Source organism: Nasonia vitripennis, chromosome 3, assembly GCF_009193385.2.
Source record: "Nasonia vitripennis strain AsymCx chromosome 3, Nvit_psr_1.1, whole genome shotgun sequence".
Classification (NCBI taxonomy): Eukaryota; Metazoa; Arthropoda; class Insecta; order Hymenoptera; family Pteromalidae; genus Nasonia; species Nasonia vitripennis.
In genome coordinates this window covers 9,420,666-9,430,000 of record NC_045759.1, presented here as the reverse complement: position 1 = coordinate 9,430,000, position 9,335 = coordinate 9,420,666, and positions in this window count along the sequence as shown.

Below are 9,335 nucleotides of genomic sequence, written 5' to 3'. Positions count from 1 at the left end.
AGGAAAAAAGAGACGCGTAGGCGCTCGAATCGAACACCTGCATCGTGTTCCGCGTAGAGAGCCGATGTTTGGTCGGATGAATACATATATTCCGGCTCTCATTCTGGTAAAACGTTTTTTCCTGCCTCGATGCGGGACTGATGTCCCCTCGCATAATGTACATGCGCTTAGGCAAAATAATTCCAGGGGGCCATGGAGGGATGCGACCCTCGACTTCGTAATTGATTGGTCCTGATACGCCTCCTTATCTCGTAATCCATCTCTGCTACTGCGCTGATGCTCCCATGCGGCTCGTCGCCGTATAATACCCGAATTCAAATCGATTCGGTGTATGCCATGTTGATAGGCTGAGCTGCAAGCAAGTTACATAAAAATACACGGTCCACTTCGACGTAACGATGAACTTTATAGAATCTGCTCGAACGTATAACATTACGGAAGCGACTCGACCTTCGCGTCAATGGCACTACCCCTTAAGAATAGACCCATACAATATGCACATGTCCTTGGTCAATATTTGACGTGATTCGGAGCGTCGATGAATAATTGATCGCGTCGGATGCGTTACGCGATTAGAACTTGCGGGGCAAATCGATTTTTCGAATTCTCCACGGACCCCGCACGAGCGCCGTGGAAAATCAACGCGTCGGTTGCAATTACGTAATGGAGTTCTGACACCTCCTCGTACGACAGTTTAGCGCGAAGTGATCACACTGACGAGCTGATACGTCGATAAAACTCGAGTGTGCAAAGAAGTTTCGATATGAGGACGAGTAATCGCAGTAAAACGAACCAATTAGTGTACACAAGAAAGCAGCTAGACCGCTAACTGCTTTGGAAAGGCAGATTTACTGTACAGCCTTTACGGCGAACTCTCGTTCTAAAATTACGCAAGAAGCCCGGCTGAAATATTGTTTTTCAATGCAATAACCTACCCGAGATTTTTTCAAAAAGATAATACCCCTTAATTTTTCGCAGAAACAGAACACTATAACCCGAGCCGCTGGTACACACGATATTAAAGCGCATTAACGTAATTTACCGGCATATCGCGAAACTTGGCGAAACAGATCCCTATCTCACCCGCACGAAAGAGTCTGCAGCAGCAGCGTGCGACTCTTTCGCGCAAAGTGATCTCCCCGCCATTATCGCGCTATAAAATCGAGAAATTCCTAAAACTCGAGCCCCGGGCGCTTATCTATCCGCGCGCTCGAGAGAGAAGGAGAGAGAGAGAGAGAGTTTAATCTCGTCGCACGCGACTCTCTCCCTCTCTCGTGTAACGACGCAATAAGAAATGAGCTTTAAAACGGGTTTCATTATATTCGAGGTGCTAAGCTCGCGGCGACTCTCGTCGCGAATTATGACATATTAATTCGAGAGATTACAATGAGCGGACGAAAGAGCGAGAGAATGATAAAATGCTGCGGGATGGAAAACGTAATGAGGCGACGGACTTGAAAGCACTTGATAATAATTTCGTCGGTTGGTTTTTTTTTCGTTTTATGTTGTTTTAACATTATCGAAGCATTCAAAAAAATTTGTTACTACCTCCCTATGTTCCTTTTTTAAGAAAAAACCATACGTCATAAAAAATAAAGTGTACATTTGTAGGATCCTATACATTGAAAAAAGCTACAATGAATACTAGCGTTCTTCCGGACATAAGACGAGACGTCATAAATCGAGTATGACGAAGAGATTTTTCTTGCTTTATAAACTCCCTTTTTTCTTCCTTCTCTCGCTCGTCTTCTTTTTTTCTCCTTCTGATGTCGAAGCAGAAGGTTTGCTGCGCAGACAGAATCCTTTATACGGTCGAAGATCAATTAGGGGAAATCCCGATAATGGAGTTTCGCTCTCGCGAAGCCCACCGCGTGTACGGGAACAGTGAATGCGCGCACAGCGAAAATTTCTGGGAAATAGAAAAATTTCACACGTGCGAAGCGCGAGAAATGATTTTCTTCTATCTTCGTCGAATGCAATTTCCGACCTGACATCTTAAAATTTTTCAGCACCAAGCTTTCAAGTTTTTTTTTTCGTTTTTAATAGTTCAAAATTCAAACACATTCCGCCAGAGCTTGACGTATTTTTTTTTTAGTTTTCGCAAAATAAAAGGAACATTCTCCGGAGAGGTAAATGGCAAAGTACAATGGCCGGCCCTGCCATAGAAAAGGTTAATTGGATCCTATCGATTTTGTTTGCCGCTAGAGATCGAAAGCCGGACGATATACCGACGGTAGTCTAGGCAACTCCCCAGCTTGCGAGAGCTTCGCCTTGTGCTTTTCAGGAGTCCGTGCGCTGTTTTTTCCATTACGCGAATCCACATACGCGAAGCCTCTCGCGAGCGTGCGGCGTATAAATCGCGCGAGCCAATGCAACAATTGCACTGATGGAACTTCGCCGTAATTGAACAGCCGATAGATTGATTGTTGCTAGTCGCGACGACACCCGTCAAACAACTGTCGGGCTTTTTTCAATTTTGACGTGCGGAGCGCTCGGAATTCAATTCGATGTGGCGGAGCTTCCACATTGTCGCCTGTTACTTTTTTCTCGCTTCCAGAAAAAACAATCTCTTTTACAGACGCTCGCGAAACGATATTGTGGGAAGAAACGTCGGCTCGCTCTCGTTGATAATAAAGTGACGGCTCAATTTTTCTCCAATACTCACGGACCGAAGCCAAAAAAAAACAACCGTAGCGAAAGCACTTTGAATCTCCACGCAAGATGGGATCTCCTATCGCAAGGGGGGCGACGCGCGTGCCAGGGCCCTGGCGTCACGTGGCAACGCTATCCCACACGTGACTGTATACATCGCACGCGTATCCCCGGGGCTAGAGAATGCAGACGCCGCGGCTGTTGTTGCGTCCTTTACAGAAAATGACGATCGGTGTCCTGCTGCGCGCGCCAATAATAACCCGGTCGCCGGATATTCGAGTCGCTTCCTCATTTCGCCGCCGCCGGTTTTTATTATAACCTCTCGTACTATATGCGGCGTTGCTCTGCAATTTTCCTTTGCTGCTAGAGATGTCGGGAGTCTGCTTACTTGAGGCGGACGTAAATTGGTTCCGGTGTATTGGATGACGGATAAATTCGAAGACGAGATTAGAAAGAGCTTCGTCGCGCGACGCGTCATAGACGACGACGAGAGGCAAAAAAAACGCAGCAGTGTAAACAGAGAGTAACGACGTACAGCGAGCGAGCGCAATTAATCAAAGCACATACTGGGCGCCGGGGAGAGAGCGATCACTCTGGAAAATTGAAAAGTTCCGCAAGCTCGCGCGCATACATCCCGTAACAGCTCGTCGATCACGGCCGCGCGCGAAAAAAAGCGCCGGAAGTGTTGACAATGTCACGGCGGCGGCATCCAAATAAAGAGCGCATTCTTCGCTCGACAATGGCACATAGCTATCCCCCTCCTAACCCCATGGCAATATCACGACTCAACGACTATATCCTGTCGATTTATCCAGAGCGCGCACCTCTAGCGCGACGAGGGGGAGGCAGAGCCATAGAGTATAGTAACAGCCGTCTCCGTGGCCTTTGTGCGGACATGACGGATCGTCCGACGCGGCTCATTTCTTTTCTTTCTTTTTCGCGCGCACGCGCGATCCTCGGGGAGAGCTTGTGGACTGCTCCGATAGCTCCACGTATATGTGTATAATCTATCGATGGTCGTTTGTATACTTTGGCGGCGATTGTTTTTCACGGTTCTCCGGCGACGCGCTGATGCGGGGGAGGAGGTTGGATCACTCTGTGTTTATAGATTGGGGGGGGGGGGGTGAATCTATACACTCGTCATTCGTGCCGTTTGGATAATATTGAGCAAGACGCGTTCGTTGCCGCAATACTTTGCTAATTACCGGTTATTATAAGGCATCGGATTGAAAGCTGCGCTGCTCGCATACCATTGGAAAATCCTCACCAGACAGTATAATGATCGAGTGAGAATTTTTAAATCTTACGTTGATTAATTAACAGTATCGGCACGTATTGCGTCTCCCGTTTGCTCAATGCATTTCTTCGGTGAATCGTCCGCTTTGTGTGTTATAGACATACCACTGCAACAGCCGTCTCCTTATAGACAGTAGAAAGCTTAGAACAATCGGGCCGCCAGTCATCATGCACACAGAGGCTCGATTATTAAGAACATTGTACTTTCTAAAAAAGTATAAACATTCCTCCCATCTGCTATACGTATATAACATGTGTATGAGGGGATAAAGTATCGGCGCATGGCTTCGAATAACCGCAGCGTCTCTAATTGGCATAGCTCAGCGGGCGACACACGTAGCCGCAAATAGCGTTTATGCAAAACCGACTCTCCGCTGCTGCACCCATCGTTTAATTAGATAAACAAATACTGCAGTGCTCATTCTTTCTCTTGCTCGCGTCTGTCTCTCTTGCCGCGGGTCGATCACTGCAGTCTAGCTGTCGTCTCCCAGATCTAACGAGAGGTATGCATACGTGGACAGTTCCAAAGTGACAACAATAAAAATCGTCAAACCGATCAGCCCACATTCATCCGCGTATAAACACATTTATGTGCTCGCTCTCAATATAGCCCGGCATCGCACACATTCACACACTACAGCATTATATAAGCCCATTGAGTCTCGAGATCGCGGCCCCTACTGCACGTTCACACACGCTCAGCGTATCAGCGCAAATCCGCATGACACGTACACACACACACACACACACACGCACACACACGCAGAGTACCGGCTCTCTCGCGTGGTACGGCAGCGTGTCAACAATTAGGAGGATCAGCGTTCGAGAACGTCCGACTGATAATGTCGCCCCCTTCCGTTGCCCGCTCGTCGGAGAGATTGGGGGAGAGTAGAGAGCCGCTGCCGCTGCTGCTGCGTGTGGGAGTTTCGTGTCCGATCATTAGGGAGATGCTATCGGGCATTGTAAGTCACTCACGGAGTCGCGCGAGCGATCGGTATATAGGGGAGGAAAGAAAGAGCCTCGCGATCTTCCATCGATTCTCCGATCCTCGGCGCATATCTTCTTCTTCGGACACACCGCTCAGCTCAGCTCTGCTCTGCCGTGTGTGTGTGCACGCGCGCACGTATAGTCTGCATTCCGATGCAGCGAATTCGAACGAGCGGCAAAGTTCGGTATGATTTTACAAAGGGAGAGCGCGGGGTAACGAGGTGCGTTGATTGGCCGCGCGCTGCACTGCGCAACCGATTTATCCGCCGCGGATTTATATTGATTGAGTTGACTGAGTTATTGCCGGCGATTCGAGCGCGATTTCCCAGGAATAGTTGCCGCGGGATTCCAGGCCCTTACCGCGTATTTGTAGCAATTTTCATTAAAAAGAGCGTACATGCACGGCCCTCTTTGTTTTACTTTTCGCGCGCGCGCGTATAATAATGGAGCCGTTCTCGCATGGAAAAGAGGCCACTTTTACGAGCAAAACTCTCATAGTTTTATTACGGGTCACACGGCGAAAATGGGACGAGGGTTGTTTACGATGCTCGTAGTAAAAAGGGACGGAATCATTCGTCACGCTAAGGGCAGCGAATCCCGGGCATTGTCTCGGAAAGTGATAAAAATCTTTTTATAGCAGCTCTTAGGGGTATTTTTCCCGGTTCATTTGCCTCCGCCAAGCCAGAGCTCTCTGCCCCAATTTTCATTGATTTCCTCTCGCGATATTCTCCTGTAATTAAGTCCCTCCGCGGTCAATGGGGTCGACAACTCGGCTCTCTTCCCTCGGATATACACACGGCCCTTTGTTCGCTGCCCTCTCATTGCTTTGTTCTTTTTTTAGCTGATTCCTTTTTTTTTCTTCTTCCACAGGAGAAGAAGAAAGTCGCCGAGGGGTGATCGAACAATCACAAGACGCCGGGCGAGAAACGGAGTAACAGCATCAGGGAAAGCTGAATCAACGGGTGACAAATGAAACGCTGCGTCTTTCGAATTTCCGATGCTTTCAGCCGGGGCTTCGTTGACGCGAGGAATACCAAGTGTATTGGAAAGAACCGGGGAGGCGGAGTGTTGATTACGCTCCGGTCGAAAATTAAAATACTCACATCCGCTGCGACAGGCTTACGAGACATTTACTCACCTGAAACAGAAAAGAGAAGACATGCATTAGACAATGAAATTTCAGGATTGAGAAAGACACTTGTATTCATAGAAATAATCCCACAGCGTTATCTCGGTTACACAGGGTGTAAGGGCACTCGCGACCGTCGAGAAAATATGAAATCCTTGCGCGCGGCTCGCGGCCGCCCAAACGACTCGCTCGTTGTTTTTCATGGCTGTAAATAAAAGCTAAGTGAGATAAGTATGAACGGCGCGGCGGCGAACATTCGTTAACCGACACGCGATATATCCACTATCGAGTTTCTGATTTATGCCATTGCAATGCGCGCCGCTGAACACGCTTCAGCTACTTATCTCTCTCCGGGGGGACTTTCGCTGCCGCCGCCGCTGCGCCGTAAATGCATCGCCGTCACCTATACTATACAGATGCGCGTTCCGCTGCAACGACCGGCATCTATACACCGATGATTTTAGTTTTTGGCCCTAATCGACTGGGCGTTGCATATCTCGCGGTGACGTAACGAGTGCGGATCTCTCGCTGCAGTATAGAGGCGTGAGAAAAACGCTGTTTATAACTCAACGCGATACTCTCATTATGTACAGTTAAACGACATCGCGGAGTCGAGCAACACAACGACTTCGAAGAAGCGAATAATAAAGTTGTAAGAAATATACGGCTATACGTGTTCAACGCGCATAATAAGTGATCGCGCGAAAAGCGCGTCGATGATCTCGAATAAACATCGCCGCCGCGCGGAAAAAAAGGAACAGAGCCTGAAGAGAGACATCCACACCAGAATTTTATTCGACACACTGGGCTGCGCGCACGGGTCTCGTAAATCGCACGAGCGCGAGCGTATATACTTTACGAAATTACGAATGTCCGCTTATTCGTATACACATACAAGCCTACGACGCGAGGAGCTCCTCGCAATCTGATAGTCGTATATCTGACCAGGCGGCCGCTGATTATCGAGAGGGAGAGAGAAAGAAGCGCTCGCGACTTTATTTATCGCGTTCGCGGCTTCGATCGGCCAATAATTAGACCACGGAATCGACAGCTGCAACGTCGAGAGAGTGTATAAGCTACGGTGCGTATTTCGCATGTGGTGTCGGAGATCATCGCCTTTCGTGAAAAGAAGCTACGGTGATAAAGCTCGCGAGAGGTGCTATTTTTTTCGAGGAACTTCTTTCGAGGGGTGTGTTGATTTGATGGACAAAAGCAATAAGAAATGTATATACAGTGGGAGATGTCTTGTAGTACGAGGAGGACGTGGAAGCATTAGAAATCAATACTGGAATAGAGTGATAATTTATGAGGGAAATGGTTCGTGGAATATAGGAGAGGAAAAAAGTTACTAGGGTGGCGTAATGGCAGGTCGTCAATCAGCTTATGGGGATGTTTGCGTGAATCATCACCTCAGAAACTACTGTAAAAGTCGGCGTGTGTGGAGAAATAGAGTGATATCGGACGCACTGATGCTCTCGCTACTAAAAACATGATAACTCTTTTTTCATTGATCGTTACACACACCGCCGACTTCCAGACGTAATGGATGAGCGTAAAAGTTGCGAACGAGAAATCTTCCGAGATTTGTAGATATTGATTGAGGTAAAAAATGCGCTAGAACTATATACCGTGGATATAAATCGCGAAAAAAATGTTCAGCTCAAAACAAACAAGATTACGAATTTACTACGCTCCATCACATGAGCATCAAAGAGTCAACGCAGTCACAATCAAATTTTTCATCATCAGCCGCAATCAGGCCGTAAAAATTTCATCGACCTTCGCTCCCTCAAGTCAAATATTTACGCCGTATAATCAACCTCATTAACGCCACAAAAGTTTATTCGCTAAAAAGCCGGGGCTAACGAGTTATGCGCGGTGCGGTGGCCGCAGCCATATGAGCACAAGAAATAAAAACTCATTTGCCGACCGAGTAATTAATATTTCGAGAGCGCGCCCGCGTACGCGCCTAGTGAAGCGGACTTTTCGTAAAATCAGACGGTCTGGGGAACGCCCGGCAAAATCAACAATCGCTCGATCGCGTTTTAATTATTATTTGTCACCCTGCGGTTCCACGCGTGCTCTCTTTCTCTCTCTCTCTCTCTCTCTCTCTCTCTCTCTCTCTCTCTCTCTCTCTCTCTCTCTCTCTCTCTCTCTCGTCCAATATGCGCTTTCCACGTGGACGTTGCCGTGTGTTATACGGATTCGCGTTTTCCCCTTTATGAATGAAAATTGATATTTTTCAGTTCCGCATATGCGCGCGTATAAAAGTTCGATTTGAAATCGCTGTATCATCGGAAATTAAAACTTTCAACGACTTTTTTTCCACTTAACAATAGGAATTCGATAGCGCATAGCTGTCACTCGATCGAATTTGAATTTTGCCGATGTGTCCATGTTTTTCCCCGTTCGAGAGTCATACTTTTTCTATTTATCGTAAGTTCATCTCTTTCGGGTTTTTTTTCGGAGCCTATACAACACTTACGCACCTGTGTACATTTTCGAGTGGTACCTTCCCCGAATTTTTTCTCCGCAGCCTTTTGTCCTGCCCCTACCCCGTCTTCTTGTTTTTATTTCTTTCGTATACTCCGATCATTCCCTCCTCCGCTGTTCATACCGGCATTCGAGTTTTTAATTGTTTCCGCAGTGCACTATTGATTTGTAGCCTTCTCGAATACCGATGTTTGCAATATATCGGTTCGTCAATAACCGTAACAAAGGCGGGGTACGTGCCTTTATGAAATCTTTAAATTGCGTGTATCGATCTCAGGAAGTAAAACATTCGCAGAAACTACTCGAGAAACTTCGGTCGTCGGATTCGGTGACCCAATTACGAATCCAGCGATATCGCAAAACTTTATTCGACTTGAAGCAGTTTCCTCGTCGTATTTTTCCAATTCCCGGAGCTAAAGTCGTCCCAAGGCGCGATGAGCCATCGCCGATCCGAAACGAAATTAAAGCCAAGTCTATATACCATCATCGAGATAGCAGTCTTTCCGAGAGACGCGATGCTCAAATCGTCCGATGAAGCGGCTCGATATACACGCCACCAGTAATTACGAGTTAACGCAAGTTTCCCCGACGGTATAACGAGTCAGCTCCGCCGCTGCTGCCGCTGTGCACCAATTTCAATTCGAATATACTCGAGCGCGGCAACCTTACGAACTCGAAGAAGCTAGATTGTACATATAGGTGTGCAGCTACGCGTGTGCATCACGACTAGTAGTGCACGGCTGCCTCGAATAAAGACGTGGCCCGAGATAGCTCGACT